At 52.9% G+C, this 19,158-nt stretch overlaps 1 long non-coding RNA gene across 1 annotated transcript; it reads left to right on the forward strand.

The window, feature by feature from the left end:
- The first annotated feature begins 3,318 nt into the window (after positions 1-3,318).
- Positions 3,319-15,381, forward strand: LOC309853872. Its single transcript, XR_014306018.1, has 3 exons — positions 3,319-3,428; positions 10,439-10,615; positions 14,728-15,381. It is a non-coding gene; the product is annotated as an uncharacterized lncRNA (long non-coding RNA).
- Positions 15,382-19,158: the final 3,777 nt, after the last annotated feature.

A 19,158-nucleotide genomic window follows, 5' to 3' on the forward strand; every position in this document is an offset into this window, starting at 1 on the left:
AGCGCAGAGCTGTAGATCTCCATCCCTCGGGGCTGGTTCCCAGCCGGGTGCTGCTCTGAAGCCCAGCCCAGACCTCATGTAGGACATTGCCTACTAAGCATGTGAGAAAGATTTGTGCTACCTGTTCTGAAAGCTTGACTTGGTGTCTCTTTGCTCTTTTCAGATGCATTTCCTTGGGGAATAGGAGCATGTGTGGCAGGGAATCCAATGGGAAAGCAGGGTCACAAGGAAACCCTCTGCAGGTCTCAGGTGGCTGGGCCTGCCAAATTCTTAGGCCCCATTTACTGGAGACAGAGGTACCTACATAACGTTTCTGGCCAGTCACGTATATGGACTTGACTCATTTCCCCAGTGAACAGGCGTTTTTGAGATTCCTGTGTAATAACTACAGGGAGCACAGATTCATTCCCAGAGTTTGTGCTCATGTTGGTTGGTGTGCTGGCAGAGAGGTGTGGACGGGAGATGCTCTACACCACAGCTCCTGCCCTGGCCCCAGGAGATCCCAGCAACCTCAAATATGGGAAATGAAGAATCTCAAGATAACTTAAGGAGCCAAACCCCAGAGGGATTACTAGCCTTTGATGTGAGAATTGGGTATCAGCTGTCCCATTGTGCCCCACTTGCCCGAGGAAGCCCCTGAGGCCTGAAGGGCACTTTGGGGCACCCCCCAACCCCCAGAGCTCAAGGCTGAGCTCCATGGTATGGGGAACCCATGCTGGCTACTGCCCTCCCCTCCTGCTGTGGACTCTGTGAACCTCAGAGGCACCAGCAGCTGAAAGTTCTCCAAACCCCTGTACTTTAGGGATGTTTATGGAAGCCTTATCATGGAAGCTAACTTAATCTCCAGCCCCTCTCCCCTCCCTAGGGGATCGGTGTGGGGAGGGGGCCCTGAGAGCTCCAAGCTTCTGACCATGCCTGGTGGTTCAGGGCACTAGACCCTGTGCTGAAGCTGCCCAGGAGCCTGCCAGGAGTCACTTTATTAGAACAAAAGACACTCCTGTCACCCAGGAAACTCCAAGGGATTTAGGAGCTCTGTGTCAGAAACCAAGGTCAAAGACCAGATATCAGAAAAGATGCTCCTTACCACCTTTGTGGCATAGGAAATTACCAAGGCTTTAGGAGTTCTGGCCAGGAACTGGGGTCAAGCACCAAAATACATATTTCTTCTGACATCATGACATCACACTGCAACGAGAACCGTTTTGCAAATCTGCTGAAGATGAAGGGAGCCAGGCTGCAATTTTCTAGGTGTATAGACCTTTAAAAAGACTAAGTAGATTTAAAATTCGTGCTAATACAGTAACCATTAGTGACCTATGGCTATTTAAATGAAACTGTAATTAACTTAAATTTAACTTAAAATTCAGTTCTGTCTTACTAGCCATATTCCAAGTACTCTCAGCTGGCTAATGGCTGCCATATTAGGCAGTGCAGATAGATAAAGGGAATTTTAATTGGACAATGCTGTTTTAAATGTTGCATTAAAACAAAAGAAGATTTTATCTTCACCAAAAAAAGCGAGGGTGGGGTTCAATGTAGTATAATCATGGTTTTGGGGTTCAATGTAGTATAATCATGTTTTTAAGAGCAGATTTGAACAGGTTTCCCAAATGTAATTATGCATAAGAATCACCTGGGGATCTTGTTAAAATTCAAGTTCTGATTCAGCAGGTCTGGGTTGAGACCCTAGAATCTGCATTTCTACTAAGGCCACAGGTCGTGCTAATGTTGCTGGTCTTTGGACCACCCCTGGAGCAGTGAGGGATCACTAGATTAACACCTAGGGTGCATTTTTAAGTGATGAGCCTTGGAAATGGGACCCATGTTCTGAATTGCATGGTGAGTGATGAGCGTCATTTTCTTTCACTCCTGGGTGGATACCTCGGCCACTGTGAACCGCATTCACACATGATGTCTCAAGCCTAAATTTCAGGCCTGTTGTAAACGAAGGCCCAGCCCATTTTCCAATGAAAGCTCATTTTCCAGAGGGATAGGCCCTGGCATCGGCAACAGCTTCCCTGCCCTCTTAGGGCCCCACCAGGCAGAAGGTCCCAACTTCCTGGGAATTAAGGGCACTTGCCGTGACAGGGGCCTGGGACAGCTCCAGCCAGAGCAGTGAACTGGAAGCCTCCTCTCAGTCTCTCCTTTATTTCTTGTCTTTTTTCAAATGTAAAAATAGAGAATTTCAAAGCCCCCACAGTCCCACCACCCCAGATTACCACTGTTCCATCTTCCACGTACTGCTTCCAACGTGTCCCCGTGTGCTTCGACAGCCTGTGAATGCAGTGGCCTGCAGTGAATGTTGCCTCCTGGTACTGAACACCTGTACTGCCCGCCCTGTGACTTGCTTTAACTATGGGGCGTGGCAGAAGTGATGCTGTGCCTGTTCCGAGCCAAAGCCTTCAGCAGGCCTAGCAGCTTCTGCATTTTTACTATTAGAAACACGCTTGGCTCTTGGCTACTCTGCTGGAGCCATCACCCAGTACATCACCCAGTACATCACACATTCAGTACACCCAGATGAGTACTGAATGGAAGGCCACCTCTGTGAAGAAGCGTGGCCTCAGTTTCTAGCTGAATGAGGCTATGCAGGTGGCTCCCAGCAAGACCAGCCGGGAACTGCCCGGAGAGCTCAGCCAAGATGCAGGAACCACGAGCAAATAAAACAGTGGCGGTTTTAAGCCAGAAAGTTCTGGGATGGTTCCCTAGGTAGCAATAGATTACCCAAACCTAAGCAACACAGGACACAGGTGACAGAAGCATAGCTGGTCCATCCACCCTTAGTACCTACCCCTTCCCTGAGCTGCCCCCTTCTCAAACCCCAAGGGCCTTCAGGCAAGGGTAGCAAAGATTAATGCAAGGGACAGAGCAGATATTTATTTACTTGCCAACATATATCTCATCTCAGTTCCAAAAAGTATAGCAGTGTATCAGGTTGTTTACCAAAAATACTTGTAAGATTGTCTTCGAAGCTGGAAGACAGGGAAGAAGAGGGAGAAGCAGGGAAGGCGTGGAAGGGAGAGCAGGGCAGGAGGAAACGTGCCGCCCACCAGGTGAAGGTCCGTGAGGAAATGCCCGTTCTCCTGTTTGTGTAGGGTGTGTGTGGGGGTGTCTCTCAACGTGGCTTTGACAGCCCTTGTGATCAAAACCTGGAGAGAGAAAGCAAGGATCAGGTCGCCTTAGGAAAGGGATGGCTGGGAAGAAGGGGTGTGCAGCTCGAGGGAGGAGCCGGCTGGTGGGAGGAGCCGGCTGGTGGGAGGAGCCTGCTGGTGGGAGGAGCCGGCAGGTGGGAGGAGCCGGCAGGTGGGAGGAGCCGGCAGGTGGGAGTGGGCGGAGAGTGGACCCTGGGCAAGATGGCGAGTTCCCGCGGCCTGACTCCAGCTCTGGCACAGAGGAGCCACTCTGAGAGAAAGGCAGCAGCCTGCAAGGTAGGGAGCACCCTGTTTCTGTTAAGACGTGCCTAGGGCGGGCACTGCAGTGATAGAACCTTGCCTTGGGGACTCAGCTCCCAGCTGTCTCTGGGCCCGCCTCAGCCCAGAGATGCCTCCCCTGGTCCTTCCGCCTGAGCTTGCCCAGGGTGACAGGTCATTGCTCAGAGTGAGGCCTGGTCAGTCCATTTCACCAGTGGGGTCCAAGAGAGTTCCCCATCCCCTCCAGCGGAGGGTGCTTCTGCCATTTCAATGGTGTGTCATCCTTCCCAGGCATCTGTCCTGTGAGAAACTTAGAGACGGTCTGTGGTCAGGTAGAGGCTGTAATTCTGGAGGAGGACTTTGAGGGGTTAGGAGGCATGGACACTGGGCATAAAGGGAAGAGCAATCCGCAGGGAACAGCAAGAGCAAAGGCCCAGAGTGGGTCACTGGGCTTCCTATTGTAGAAAGAGCATGCAGTTCCCTCTTCCTGACTGGGCAGCAACCTCAGGCTTGGAGGTGGGCCTGGCTAGGGTCCTAGGCTGGGGGAGGCCTCAGTCCTCCAGCCCCCCTCATGCTTCTGCTGCCGGGGAGGAGGACTTTACTGGGGGAGGGAAGGCAGCCCCAGACACTGGAGTAGGCAGCCTCTTTGGCCCTGAATCCATTACCTCAGCCTCCAGCTCTATGGATCTGGGCCTGGGTATAGGGCTGAGGGTGGGGGGCTCTCTGGTTCTGTTCCCCACCCCTAATCCCTTGCAGCTGTTGTCCTCCTCAGCAAAGACAGTTGTGTTGGAGGGACGGGTAATAGTTATTTTGAGTTGGTCACTGGCTTCTGACCAGGAGACACGGATGGTTGTGTTGGGGCCTGGCAGCAGGGTGGGTTGGAGGGGCCAAAGCTGGGCCTGACTGGGAGGGCAGCCCGGATGATTAATTGCAGGGGGTGTTGGGGAGCAGGACACGGTCCTCCCTGAGACCAGGGTTGTAGAGGACGATGACAGGCCAGGGAGGAGACAGGCCAGTGATGAGGGATGCGGAAAATGGAGCTAGTGTCCTGAGTGTAATCTGGATCGGCCCCCTGTGCCACTGGCAACAGTGGGGAGGGAAATGGGGTCCCTGTGACAGAGACAGGGGTTGCAGGGTAGCTGCCCATAAGGGACTGAGCCGGCTGGGAAGCCTGTGGTCACTGCCCACTCCTTTTCTAGGCAGAACTCTTCAGCACCTCCCTCCCAGCAGAAAGCAAGTTTGATGGAGACCATACTCTCTGGTGGCACCTACCCTTCTTGCCCGTGGGGTCACTACAGGACAATGAGATGAACAGATAAGAGCACTCTGGGCAGGGAAGAGCCAAGTGGTCAGAGGTTATGCCCTTCCCTCTAGGACATGCCCGTGTGGCCTTGAACCCTGGTTCTGACCCGCCCTGTGAACTCAGGCCATAAAATTGGCCTCCCTGAGCCTTCCCATTTTACAGAAATGAGAATTACAATAGTGATAGGCACTTCACAGGGCTGTGACGGGGATCCACTGAGAACGGATAGACCATGCTCAGGAAAGGACCCACTGGGATCCTCAGGGCTGGCCTCTCTCTAGGGCCCCAGCAGTGTGTCTGTCTTCACAGAGGGTGCCAGGGGGGTTTTCATAAAGAGAAGAAGGGACGAAATCTTCAAGGGAGGAAGGCAAAGGTTCCCAGAAGCTCAGGGAGGAAGGAGGAGCACAGTGGCCTGTAAGCCCTAAGAGGCAGGGCCCACGACCGTTTTCCCAGCTGTATCCCCAGGACCTAGGATGGGGCCTGGCACAGGTCTGGGGCTCAAGGCACATCTTTTGAATGAATGAATAGACTTTTGAGAGAATCACTGGCTCCCTGAATTGTCGACCAGCCTTGGGCTTCTGGCGGGACTCAGCCTTCAAATCCCTGTGCCTGGGATTTGAACACAGAAGTACAGAGGTGGGGGGACAGTTAGCAGCAGGGGCTCAGGAAGCCAAAGTGAGAAATGGGGCCAACAGAGCAGGGGTGGATTGGGCCCTTCCAAAGGCAAGGCAACCGAGATAGCATGGGGGAGAGGGGCCCCGCCCTCTCACAGCCCTTCCCACCCCCCGAAATCGCCCCAGCTACCAAAGTGGTCAGTGGAGGGAAGCCAGAGATGGAGGAGAAAGCCCCCCCCCCCGACATCCTAGAGAGGGTCCAGCACAGAGAGCTCATCCCCCTTCATCTGCAGGCCCCTCACCGAGTAAACCCTGAGTCTTGCTGTGTACAGGCCTTGGCACTAGGAGCCAGAGCTGAACCACAGCCCTTCAGAGTGGCCTCTATGCTGGGTAGGAATCCAGAGTAAGCAGGAGGAGAGGGAGCACTTCTTAGAGGAATCCACATCTACTGTCTACACTGAGAGGAGTAGAGTGGTACAGGGAAAGGAAAAAGCAATGACCTTCCAGGCAGAAGGAACGGCATGGGCAGAGGCCTGGAGGCTGGAGAGCCTAGCCAGTTTGGGGACCCGCAGGATGTTCCATGTGGTTGGATTGTGAGTAGGGGTGGGGGTGGGGAGAAAGATGGGGTGAGCCGGGGGGCACTGAATGGGATCTTCACTCTGGAGTCAGAGCCTGCCTGTGCCAGAGCATCCAACCTGGCTCCAAGAGGGGCAGCTACACTAGAGTGACTTGTCCTCAAGGCAGAACCAAGTGCCAGGTCTTGGGTCTCAACTTGGCTGCTGGCTGGTTGTGGGACCCCTTACTGGGGTGATCCCCTATCTGCACAGTGAAGGGGCTGTCTTGCTGTTCCCTAAGGCCCTGTCCCTGGCTCAGAGGGGCCTGGGCAGGGAGTGCACTGTGGGCTTGTGGGCACGGGGCAGCAGTCTGTGGGGAGGGTGCAGTCTACCCCATGTGGCCTTTGTCAGGAAGCTCCTTCCCAGGGACCATTGTGGTCCAGCAGGTGCTGCCAGCATTGCTCCAGGTCCTTGGACCAGGCTCAGAAGAGACGGATTCTGATGGCTCCTGGCTGGGTGGCTTTGCTCCTTTGCTCTTCCCTGGAGAGACCCTCTCCACCTTCCCCACCCACAGAGGAGGTCTGGGTTTCAGGGTGCCGGGCCCTGTTTTTTCAGGGACGGCTGACTCACAGCTTTGGCAGCCCTGGCTCAGCCTTTTCCTCCAGCTGAGGGCTGAGGGGGATTGAGCCTTTCTCTGGCATCTTTCCCACCCCTAGCTTCCTGCCAGCTTCAGGCCTTTGCAGATGGGATGAGGGTCATGTTTTTATCTGGGGCTTTACTGTCTGGGTCCCAGGAGCCCTTTCCTGCAGATTTTCACCTGTGCTCTTCACAGGTACACCTGCCAGGCAGGTGTTAGCGCCCCTGGGTGTGTGTGGGGGGGCACTAATGGCCCAGAGGGAGCAGGAGCCCTGCCTCATGATGCGTTACTGGGCAGGGTCAGACTTGCAGCTGGGAGGTGTAGAGAGCCGTCAGACTGCTCCCTGTTCTCACAGGGAGGGCACTCTGCCCGAGGACCCCACACTGGATCCCATCCAGCCTGCAAGGGAGGGATGGGGCTACTGGAACTCCAGAGCTGCTTCCCAAGGGCATCCTCAAGAACATTCCCTAAGGGCTAAGCCCTTCTGTCCTTGGGGTCCTGCCAGGCAGGGGGCCCGGTGTGTGCGGGGTGCCTGCCACAGGGAAGCAGGGAGCAGAGCAGTTACAAGCACGGCTTTGGGGCTCAGCCAGCCTTGACTAGGAATCCCAATTCTACCTCTTCCTCAGTGCCTAGCTTTGAGAAAGAGGCCTCAGTCTCAGTACAGAGAACCCCTGTGCCTCCCTCTCAGGGTAGGAGGAAGGGTAAATGAAAGGAAATGATCTGTTCATTCTCTCCTAGAAATATGCAGCCTGCTCCCACTGTGGGTCAGGCTTGGGGGCAAGATAAAGGAAAGTAATGAGCAGAAGTGCTCTCAAGGAGCTTACCTTCTAGATGGGAGACTGACAGAAATTGCATCGCAGCAAAGGACAGGGGACGGGGTCAGCTAGAGGGCCAGCAGGTGGGGAAGGGCAGGTAGAGTGGGGAGCCGTGAGAGCGGGCTCTCTGTGATGGCAGCCAGCGGGCCGGTCTCCTGGGGAAGAACATTCTAGGTCCTCCAGGGTGGCCAGCTGTTCGGAAACCTGGAAGTGTGAGTGGCTGAGGGCTAGAGCAGGTGAGAAAGCCATCTGGGAGGAGGCAGGGAGGCCGGGCCTCCCCCGTGATGGGGCCACAGGAAGTTGCCCCTGGGCAGCTGTGGAAGGTCAGGGCCTGTGTGAACACAGGACGTGGCAGCTGTGAGACCACTTCCGAGTGCTGCAGTGGGAGAGTGTCCTTTCTCTTTTCCTGCCACTGCTCAGTCTCTTCCTCAGGTCCTTGGGCCCCGAGGCCTCCCCAACCGTGGCCTCTGACCCCAGCTGCCTGCCACCGCCTCCTGCTTGGGGTGGGCTGCGTGTCTGCTCCAGCCAGTCTCGGAGGCTTCACAAAGGCGCCTTTCACCAGAGGCCACTGTGGGGGGACTGGGCGGGGATGTGGTGCCCTCCTGCCCGTGGGCATAAAGACCCCTTTTCTCTTCTGCTGCACCAGGCTCTTGACTGGCGGGCGGAGGGGCCAGTATGGGGAGATTCTTGTCCTTCCCTTTTAAAGTATGGGCGCGACTGGGGGCAGGCAGACAATGGTAGTGATTTACAGTCTGCCGGGGCCCCAGGGCTGCCTGCTGGGGTGGCACTGATCAGCCAGCAGCGCCCCAAGAGCAAGGAGCCGTGCACTGCTGGGTCTGGGGGTACCTGTGTGGAGCCCCACAGAGGGAGCCCTGGCTCACCAGCTGTCAAGTGAAAGGTCTGGGCTTGTGATTTTGGAACCCCCACCCCAGCTCTGTTATTCTGGAGTTCCGCCTCAACTGGCCTCCCCTGGGGTCAGTGAGGGATTCCTCCTGGCTAGCGTTTTCCCTGGATCTCCCACCCTTCACCCACACCAGGTCTCTCAGACAGACGGCAGCTTTGACGTTCTGTGCTGGGCGAACACCTGCCTTCAGAGAGAGCTGAGCTGTGAAAGGCCAGAGAGTGGGGAGCGCTCCCAGTCAGGAAGTGAGTTGGGCAGGCACATGGCTTTCCAGGTGAAGGGGACAAGTGCAAAGACCCAGAGGAAGGACGAGCCTGCCTGCGGCAGAGATGTGCCTGGAGTGGGTGGAGGCTCTTGGCGAGGGGCGGGGTGGGGGGTGGCGGGAGGAAAGGGGGGTGCACAGGGCCAACAAGTCTGGCAACAGAGAAAGGACTTTATCAGGAAGCCAATGGGTCCTCCCCAGGGTCTGGGACTGAGAGGGAAGAGAGAAGCCAGGAGAGGCGTCCAGGAGCAGGGGAGGTGGGAGAGGAGCCAGCAGGGCTGGTGAGGACATGGCCAGGCCACTGCCCCAACAGAGAAATGAGAGGGAGAAGGGAGCAAGAAAGCTAAAGAAAAGGCAGGGAAAGAGAAAGTGAGATCTGGCATAAAAAGACAGGCATCCAGGGAGGAGATGCTGGGTGAGGACCCAGGGAGTACACACGGAGGCCAGAATGGAGGCAGGGAGGGAGTGAGAGCGAGGGAGAGGGATGTAGGCCATAGCCACTCGAAGGAGCCAGAAGCCAGAGGACTTTCTCCAGTCCTCTCTGGCCTAGAGCTTCCACTGCCCATGTCCCCCACACCCAGCACCGCCAGCCTAGGTCTCACTGGCCAGGGAGGGAGGCAGGGACAAAGCAGGGCCCAGTGTGTTCTCCAGCTCACAGAGAAGGAAATGGGGATGATCTGGTTGGACACAAGCAGCAACTCCTTGATTACACAACAGAGCAGGCCTGCAAGGGAAGTGGCCCTGCACTGGACCCCTGGCATTCCCGAAGCAGGGGACTGGTCGCCATGATCTCTCGGAAGTCATGGACTGAACTGTGTTCCTCTGGGTTGACAGAACTGAGTTGTGGAGGGAGGTGGTTTTCAGATCATTTGCCTCAGTGTCCCTCCATGAGGCAGAGTGTCTTTAGGAGCCTGGGTTCGTTGCTGGGGTGGGCGCTGGGGCTCTGGAGTCCACGCTGGGCCGGTGGCGTGACTGTGAGTGCAGCCAGGTGGGCCTTGGGACCTTCTCTCCATCCCAAGCCTTCATTCCAGGAAGAGAGAGGGTGGAAGGCAGGACTCCACTGAGTGTTTCCAGGGAAAAACTGATCCTTCCATAGAATAGGCAGCCAGTGCCGCCTACCCCCACTTCACTCTCCACCCCCAACTGACTCCCCTCCCATTCCTTCCTCCCTCACTTTCTGGCAGAAGCAGCCTAGCAGCTGGAAAAACCATGCTCTACTCCCGGCTCCCACCCTTAGCTCTGCTGAGCCCAGGGCAGCCCTGCAGAGGGGGCAGGGGTGTGAAGGGTATGTGTGTGTGTCTGTGTGTGTCTGTGTGTGCATGCATGCACACACGCAAGAGCCTGGGGCGCAGCTAAAGTGCGGGTGGAAAATGGAGGCGCTCAGCCATCACCACGCGTAGCCCTGGGTATGGGAGAGACGGTGCATCAGTGGGGGAAGGAGGCAAGCTTGAGCTCACCACCCAGAGTGTCAATCTTATCATCTGAGATGTGGGCATGACACCTGCTCTGCTTCCCTAATAGGGCTGATAGGAGGATCACAGAAGCCAAGGTAGGAAAGGCAGGAACGTGTCCCTGAGCTCCCTGGATATTGGCTGTCCTCAGACCAACCCTTGAGGCAACTCCTGAAGCCTGGTGATTGTGCCCAAGATTTCAAGGCACACCTGGGGTAGAGCTGGGATTCCAGCTTCCTGCCTGGTGGTCTATGTGATGGCCTGTTTTTCTCTCTTCCTTCCTCCAAGGATGAACTGAACAAGTTCCTGGAGGAGCTAGCAATACAGGCGCATTCCCCTTCCTCTCTGTCTTCTGCCTGGCCTGAACCCTACCACAGTTTCCCTGACGTCCCCAAATAAGTTTCTCAGTAAGCTAGGAATGTTGAGTGAGGCTTCTGGACACCCCTTCGGCCCCTACCCCTTTTCTGGGCATGGACCCTCTCCTCCCCTAGGTTGCCCAAAGGGACCCTGCCCTTCCTTAGATCCCGTCTCTGAACCCTGACCGTCTCATCCCAGTGTAAACACCACTGTCACCTGGCTGACCGAGGTCCCTGAGAGGCTGGAGACCTGACCACCACCACCAGGGGGCAGGAAGCAGCAAGTTCACCTCTCCTCGTCTCCAGAGACCTGTGAGTCCTTATCGCCTCCTCCCTCTATACTAATATGCCTCCCCAATTGTGGGCTTGGGGTGCCCTAAGAATAAGTAAGGAATCTTGGTTCTGCCATTTATTTGTGACCATGAGCAACTGGTACTCCCTCTTGGAACCCCATTTTCTCTATTTTTAAGCAGGTACTTATCCATTCACTCATATCTGCCATTCATCCATCCACCTGCCCATCTACCCAACTACCTAGCCACCTAACTACAGCCAGCTACCCAACCATCCACCCATCCATCCATCCACCCACTCACCAACCCACCCTCCCATCTACCTAACTACCCAACTATCCATCCAGCCAGCCATCCACTGATATGTACCCAGTGTCTGGTCCTGGTTCAGGTTGTAGGGTGTTAAATGGGCTCATGAAGTATAGATTTGTTATCATTTAGTCCCCATTTCCAGAATTAACCTTATTTTTGAACATTAAAGAGCTTGATTTCAAATAAGCACAATGAGCATAGAAAGGCAAAGCTGAGACCAGTACATACACTCACTTTGCGTCATGCAGCCTGTCAACAGTGGCCACCCACCCAAGCCTGTGATAACCGACTAACACCACACTGAGGGTATCCGAGGACTATAGAGACACTGCTGCCACCCCCCGAAACAGGCCATCATGAGCTGGCATGGCCACCACAACTCAGGCAGGCCAGCTTCACAAGTTTGTATCACTACAGCAGGTCTGTCTCTGTGGAGGCATGGTTGGAGAAATGAGTGATGTAAAAAAACCAAAACAACAACAACAACAAAAACCTCCTTTTAGAAAGACTATTTTGAAGCTTCTAATATTTAGGCTCTTGCACAAACCATCTTCTATCATGTAAATCCCAAAGTTGTCTTTAGGGTGGGGAGTGGAGCTGAGAGGCCACTCGGCTGGACTGGGCAAGTCTGAGGAGGCTTCCAGGAGGAGGTGTCATTTGGGATCCTACTTGCCAGTCAGGAGGTAACCTGTGTAGGGATGATGCCTGGCCAGAGAGAGGAGTGGAAGATAGACTAGGCTGGTGACAAGTCCAGAACAGCCTCTACACAGAGGCCTATGGCCTTCCCAGAGAGCTTGCTCAACGTGGAGCCAGGCTGAGTAACACAACCAAGGGGAGGGAGGTGGGACACAACCAGAAGAAGGGGCCCAGGGACGTCGACACCAGGCCTGAGGAGAAGGCACTGGGGCTCAGGCCATGGACTCAGCCAGTATCAGTCCTAAGCTGCTGCCTGCCCTGTGCTCAGCTTCATCGGATGCTAAGTGCTCTCTAGAACCCAGTTCTGAGCTCTGCAGTGCCTCAGACACCAGGCTCTGGGCAGCTCACGCATGGTGGGGGTGCTGGACTCTGCCAGAGGCAGGTGCTGTTCGTGACCACCCAGATCCCAAGGCTGGTGTCCCTCCCCTCAGCTGTCATGCTGTTGGCTGCTCTCTGCCCAGCCCCGTCCAGAGGCTGCCCTTGGCTAACGGGCACTGCATTCCCTGGAGATGCCTGGGAGGTTATGGGAAATGACAGCCACAGGCGTAGAGCAGCCTAGTCCCTGTGCCTTCGGAGTCCACACATTCTGTGGTGCCATTCATGCTCTGGAGTCCCTGGGGGATCTGGTTGAGGCAAGAGTTCTTCCAAAACCATATCTTGCTCGGCGTCTGCCTCTGCCCTGGTCTGTTTCCCTCACTTTCCTACGGATTGAAGCTCTCATTAAATTACTCAGACTCAAACAAGAATTCCCACCTCAGACTCTGCTTCTAGGGAGCTAGACCTACCATAACCACAGAATTGATCCAGTGGTCTCTCCTGGATGGGTTATGTGGCCCCATCTTGGGGGCATAGAAGAGCCTTCCAGAAGAGGCAGCCTTAGAATTGCGGCCTTGAAGGTTGAGTAAGAACTGCTGAACTAAACAGCTCACTGGGGCTGAATGCCCCATTTGATAAATCTTGTGTGATGTAATCGCTCAGGGTGAGGGAGGATGTAAGAGGCCAAAGGAGCAACAGGAACAAAGGCCCTGGGGCAGAAAAAATCAGGGCATGTTCAAAAGAGAGCAAATCTGTGGCTAGAGGGGAGGAGCATGCAAGGGAAGTAGATGCTATGAGAAGGGAAGCTGGGCCGGAACAGAGGATTGCTGTCTCCAGGCCATAAGCTCATGTCGTTCAGCACCATACAGTGGTCACAGCAGATGGACTGTCAGATTCTCTCTTGCTGAGTCCAGATAGAGCCTCAATCTTCACCCTGCCTCTGGTAGGCCCCATCGAGCTACTGAATCAGCATCTGAGGTGACACCCATTTACTGTCCTTGTCCCAGGGCAAACCCAGGCTAGGTCTAGGATATGACACGTGGGCCAGGTCCAGAGGCCCAAAGAGGATGGGCCCAAGTACAGTAGGGGCCTCCCCAGGGAAGCAGTCATTGTGGCCCATAAATAGGTTAGGCGGTCAGGAAACGGGACATCCTGACAATACAATGAGGCCTGGGGCGCAGGGGTTTCCTCTAGGCTGAGGGCTGGACAGAGGCTGCTTCTTGGGCCAGGAGCCTCACTGAAGCAAGACTCCTTGACGGCTGGCCCCAGATTCCCGGCTCTTCCCACAGTCCTCAGGGGGACTCGGGGCCCAGCCAGGGCAGCTCAGGACAGGGAGGACAAGCCAGGACAGGCAGCGGAACCCTGAGGGGACAGTGATTATGGGCTTGGCTCCCAGTGGAGCCTGGCGGTGGGTGGCAGGGGCTGCTGCGACTGCCAGGCCAGGGGTCAGGGGGATGGGAGTGCCCCTCCCAGAATCAGTGGGTGCTTGTGCCAGGCCCTTGGACCCCAGGAGCCTGCATGCCTCTAAAAGCTGGGTCGGTGGGCCTGTCCCTGCCCGGGGCTCCCCAAGGGCACAGCAAGTACTAGGCTGACCCTACCTTCCATTTTCCAACAATGGAAAAATCATGCGGTTCCTCATTAAAGAACCAGGCAGCCTGGAAAACCACATCCCAGCGAATTTTAAGAAAATCAAGTAATAAAACACAATGTCCTATAGGATCCCAATTTTGTTCAAATGCACATAAACATAAAACTCTGTGTGAATGTGTGAATCCAGACATATGCACAGAAGGGGCAGGGAGGGGGCCAACAAAACGTCAGAGTGGGAGGTTTTTAGGGATTTTTATTTTCTTCTTTGTTCTTTTCTGTATATTCTAATTTTTCTACAATGAACTGTGTCATCATCAAAAACCAAACAAAACAAACCCAAACACCCAAATCCTGCAATGCCTCTTTTCTTTTAAGTACAGTGTTTACAAAGACTGTTTAAAGAAATTGGAGAATGTTGATAATCTAATGCTGATGAGAAAACAGGATACAACACTGTATACATTGCATGTAAAGGACCAGCTACTCAGGGAAGGAAGGGGACAGGAAGGAAGCTCGTGGGGGCATCCAGGCCAATAGAGTATATGAGAATCCCCACACCCCTGCGGACACTGAGTATCACTAGACTTGAACATTTTTGGCAATCCAGTGCTTGGAAGATAGAGTCTTATTGTGTTTTGATCCAATATGTGGAAGATAGAATCTCATAATTGGCACATTCCTGACCATTGAGCCTCCTTGCCCCCAGAACCATTTTATTATGAAAATTTCAGCATATAAAAAAGTAGAAAGAATTGTACAAGGAGGGTGGCCCTACCCACCACGTAGGTTGTGTGATTAACATTTTACCAGACTTGCTTTAGCATACATTGATCTATCCATCTATCGATTCTTATTTTTTTTTAAAGATTTTATTTATTTATTTGATAGAGAGACACAGTGAGAGAGGGAACACAAGCAGGGGGAGTGGGACAGAGAGAAGCAGGGAGCAGGGAGTCCCATGTGGAGCTTGATCCCAGGACCCTGGGATCACAACCTGAGCCGAAGGCAGACACTTAAGGATTGAGCCACCCAGGTGTCCCCAATTCTTGTTTTTTCGGACACATTTCAGAGTAAGTTACAGAAATCAGTATACTTCGTCTCTAAACACTGGAACATGCGTATCATTAACTGGAGTTCAGTATTTGCTTATGATTCTTTTTTTCCACTTTATATAAAATATACACATGGGTGATGCAAAAATCTTTTTTTTTTTTAAAGATTTTATTTGAGAGAGAAAGAGAGCATAGAGAAGGAACAGGTGGAGAAGGACAAGCAGATCCCATGCTGTGCACAGAGCCTGACATGGGGATCCATCCCAGGACCCTGAGATCAAGACCTGAGCCAAAATCAAGAGGCAGATGCTCAACCGACTGAGCCACCCGGGCACCCCGGTAAGGCAAAAATCTTAAGTGTATCATTTGATTCATTGTGTCAGTGCATACATTTGTGTAACCCAGATCTCTATCATGATACAGAATGTGACCCCCAGAAGATTTCTTCTTGTCCCTACCTAGTCAGTCTCTGCCCCATCCTCCAGAGGCAATCATGGTTCTTATGTTTTCCTCACAGATTAGTTTGGTCTGTTCTGGAACTTCCTATAAATGGGGTCAGACAGTTTGAACTTATTTGCGTCTGGCTTCTTTCATTCCATATTATTTCTGTGAGACTGATCTACGTCATGGCAGTAGTTAATGGTGATATTGAGTAGTGTGGGATAAATCCAACATCCATTGCTTTATCTTTAGTGTGTTGAATATCCATTGTATGGTATCCATTGTATGGGTACACAAATACCCATTCTCCTGTTGATGAAAACCTGGGCTGCTTAAGTTTTTATTTATGAATAAAGCTGCTGCGAACATTCATAGGCAAGTCTTTTGTGGAGCCATGCTTTCATTTCTCTTGGATGAATACCAAGGAATGCAACTGAGCTGATCTCTTTCTATGTTTGCTAAACTTGAATTTTCCTTTTGCCTATTTTTTGGTCATTTTTGTATTGATTCGTAGGCCAAGAAGAGCCAGGACAGGCATTAGGGGTGTACTTCAGGGATGCAAAAAATGTTAAAACACAGGCTCTATCCTCAGGTTGCTCACAGTCCAGCAGCATAACAGACATAGATGTAATTGGGATGTGACGGGGTTGGCTGCTGTGGATTCATTTATTCGTTTCTGTATTTAAACTATAAGTCAGTCATGTCATGCCTCTGCTCCAACCTTCTCTTGGCTCCACCTCACTCAAGGCAAAAGCCAAGAAGGCCCTACATGATCTCATGATCAAGTCCCCTAAACCTCTACCCTCACCTCCCACTGAGCTCCCCCATTCGGTGTGCTCCCACTGCTCTGGCCCCTTGGTCTTTCATAAACCCACCAAGCCTGGCCCCTGCCTCAGAGTCTTTGTCCTCGAGATTCTCTCTTCCTGGAACATTCTTCCCCAGGTTCCCACACGATTTATATCCTGTATTCGTCTCCTAGGGTTGCTCTAATGAGTTGCCACAAACTTGGTGGCCCAACAACAGAAATTCTTTCTCTAACAGTTCTGCAAACACCCTCAGATGTGGACATATATTCTGGGGGCCACCATTCAATCACTATACTTCCCAGTCCCCATTTGGGCCTTTGTTCAAATGCTACGTTCTCAGAAAGACTTTTTCTGGCCACATTCCAGCTCTCTCTATCCTCTTTCCCTTGATTTTTCTCTCTAGTACTTACTCTCAGATATACCACATGCGGTTTCCTGATGCATTGATTTTTATTGTCCGTTCCCCTGTTAGATTGTAAGCTCCAGAAAGATTGATTTTTGTCTGTATTGTCCTTTGCTATATTCCTAATGCACAGAAGCACAGAAGGTACTCGGTGAATGACTGTTGTAAAAGCAAGCGAATGAATGATCAGACGGAGCCCCATGCTCTGCTTTGAATAGGACAGAAACAGGAGCACAGGAGGAGGGAAAAGGACGTTCTGTTTGCAGTCTGGTCCAGGCCAGCCTTGCAGAAAGGGTATATTTGAGCAGGGTGGGGTGGGAATGAGGAAGTGTGGGGATCCCCAGAGGCAGGAAGGGCAGGACCAAGACCCAGAGCTTCAGTGGGAAAGGGTGAGGAGCCTGGTGTGGCCAGGGTGTGGAGAAGAAAGGAGAGAGCCGGGAAAGCATGGTGCACGTGAGACAGGAACCTCTCTAGACTCTTTCTCCCACCTTTGCTGCCCTGGTTCCCATGATGAGGAAAATATCCCCTATCTCTCCCTGGGAGACCCACACTGACAGTCTGTCCCCAAAATGTGTGGGCAAGGAAAGCCCCACAATTATCCTCAGTGACCATGTTTATCAAGGTGCCTTGGTGCACTGGTTAGCACTCCATCGGCTGTGAGCAACAGAAGCCCACCTCAATCTGGCTTAAACTAAAAAGGGATTATTTGCCCCGGTATCTAAATGGTCACAGGTGGACCCACTTTAGGCTCCACTGCATCCAGGACTCAAGGGGTCACCAATCATCAGTCTCCACTTTCCTGCCAGGTTTTCCCTAAGTGGCTCTCAGGCAACAGCCACCAACACGCAGATGCTTCCTGATGACAGGAAAGTGGCCTGCAGCTCCACACCCACAAGCAAGGGAAGAGAAGACCACCGTCCCCCACCCCACTCCCTTTCTCCTAGAAGTGGCTTAAGTCTAGTCTAGAGAAGACCTTTGATGGGGATACTTGGATTATCTGATTATCTCTGAGCCAATCACAACAGCCAGCCTGCAGCATGATGGTGTCTGCTGATTGGTTGGGCCAGAATCACGTACCTGAGGGGCGGGGCCATCTCCTCCCCAACCCCAGCGACAGAGGATAGGGAAGTTGGCTGGGATTCCTCCAAGCAAAATCCAGAAGCTGGTATGAGGGGAAGGCAGAGTTCTGGAAAGCCACAGGCTTGCTGCTACAGCGAAATGAGCTGCTGGGGTGCAGATGTCCCTGCACCAGTTGCAACTCTTCCTTTCTCTTGCTCACTCAATAAGACATAACGGGGAGACACAATTATAGGGCGTAGCAGAGGCTGCTGGGCCCCCAGGCCTTTACTGGTCTAGGCATGCTGGTCCAGCTTCCAGCTGCCAGCTCCTCTCTTTACCTGCGAACTTGCTCTGATACTGCAAGAGACTAGCGGCCCAGGGCAGCCCCGAACCCATTGTTGATGGGTGTTAGTGTGGAGCGCTGCAGCTCCGGGCTCTCAGGCAGGATGGCAGATGTGCGTGTGCGACCCCACCCCCCAGTCCTCCAGGGGGATAAGCTCTGGTTTCCCACTTTGGTAACTAGCTTGAGAAAATGCCCTTTATTTTGTCTTCCTTTCCCTTACCACTTCCTTGCCCTTGACCTTGAGTTCCTGGATCATCAGCGATATGCTGCAGAACTTTCCCTGGAATCCCGTACCAGGCTCACTTCCGGGGAACCCAAAGAGAGACAATGGGGTCCCGTTGCAGCTGCTAGCATCGGTTTTCAAAAGCAAATCTCTGGCAAATTCCTATTGAGACCCCACACAGCTACATGTGACGTGGAGCCCCCACAGAGTTGCAAGCTTGAGGGTGCGACTGTTTGAGAAAAATCTTTTAGGCTGCCTCTGCGGAGGGTGGGATGAAGGAGAGGATACTCGGGAGGGGAGTCTCATAACGGCCTGAAACAAGACCCAGTGGGGGATGGTCGATGACTGCTGTGGCCCTGAAGGAAGGGCCAAGGACCTCACTTTCCGCACAGAGGACCAGGGCCACCAGCAGGAAACATCAGTGGATGGAAGTATTTGACTGTAGGCAGGGACTGGCCCTCTCACACACTGTTGGTGGCAGTATGACCTGAGGCAACCTCTGTGAGAAGCTGGTGACTTTTTAAATATGCACCCATCCCCTGATCCAGAAACTTCACGTCTAGGGATTTATCCCTGAGCTGGGCATGCCTGCACATGCATATTAATAACCACATATTGCCCGAATATGTGACAATCTTCTACTTCCCAAAGAGATCAAAAACAAAAGCAATGACACATCTAGCAGATTGTCGTCAAAACCCAGAGAATGACACGTGTTGGAGAGGATGTGGAAAAATCGGAGCCCTGTGCATTGTTGGTGGGAGTGTAAATTGGTGCTGCTGACATGAAAACAGGTTGCAGTTCCTCAAAAAGGTAACAGTGCCATTTCTCTATGACCCAGCAATTCCACTTCTGGAGGAATGGATAAGTGAGGTGTAGTATATTCATACTGTGGAGTGTTATTCAGCTTTTCAAAAGAAGGGGATTTGGACACGTGCTACTATATGGTTGAAAGTTGACAACATAAGTGAACTAAGCCAGTCACAAAAAGACGATGACTGTATAATTACACTTTAGAGACAAAGGTACAATGGTAGTGGCCAGGGGCTGGGGGCGAGGTTTGGGAGAGGTACTGCAAAGTGGGCATAGAGTTTCAGTTTTGCAAGAGGGACAGAGTTCTAAGGATGGTTGGCAGTGACGGGTGCACAACAGTGTGAATGTACTTACCACCACTGTACCGCACACTTGAAACAGTTATGGTGGTAAATTTTTTTTAAGATTTTATTTATTTATTAGACACAGAGAGAGATCACAAGTAGACAGAGAGGGGGAAGCAGGTCCCCTGCTGAGCAGAGAGCCCCCCGATGTGGGACTCGATCCCA

This window comes from Mustela nivalis (assembly GCF_964662115.1).
Source record: "Mustela nivalis genome assembly, chromosome: 18".
Lineage (NCBI taxonomy): Eukaryota > Metazoa > Chordata > Mammalia > Carnivora > Mustelidae > Mustela > Mustela nivalis.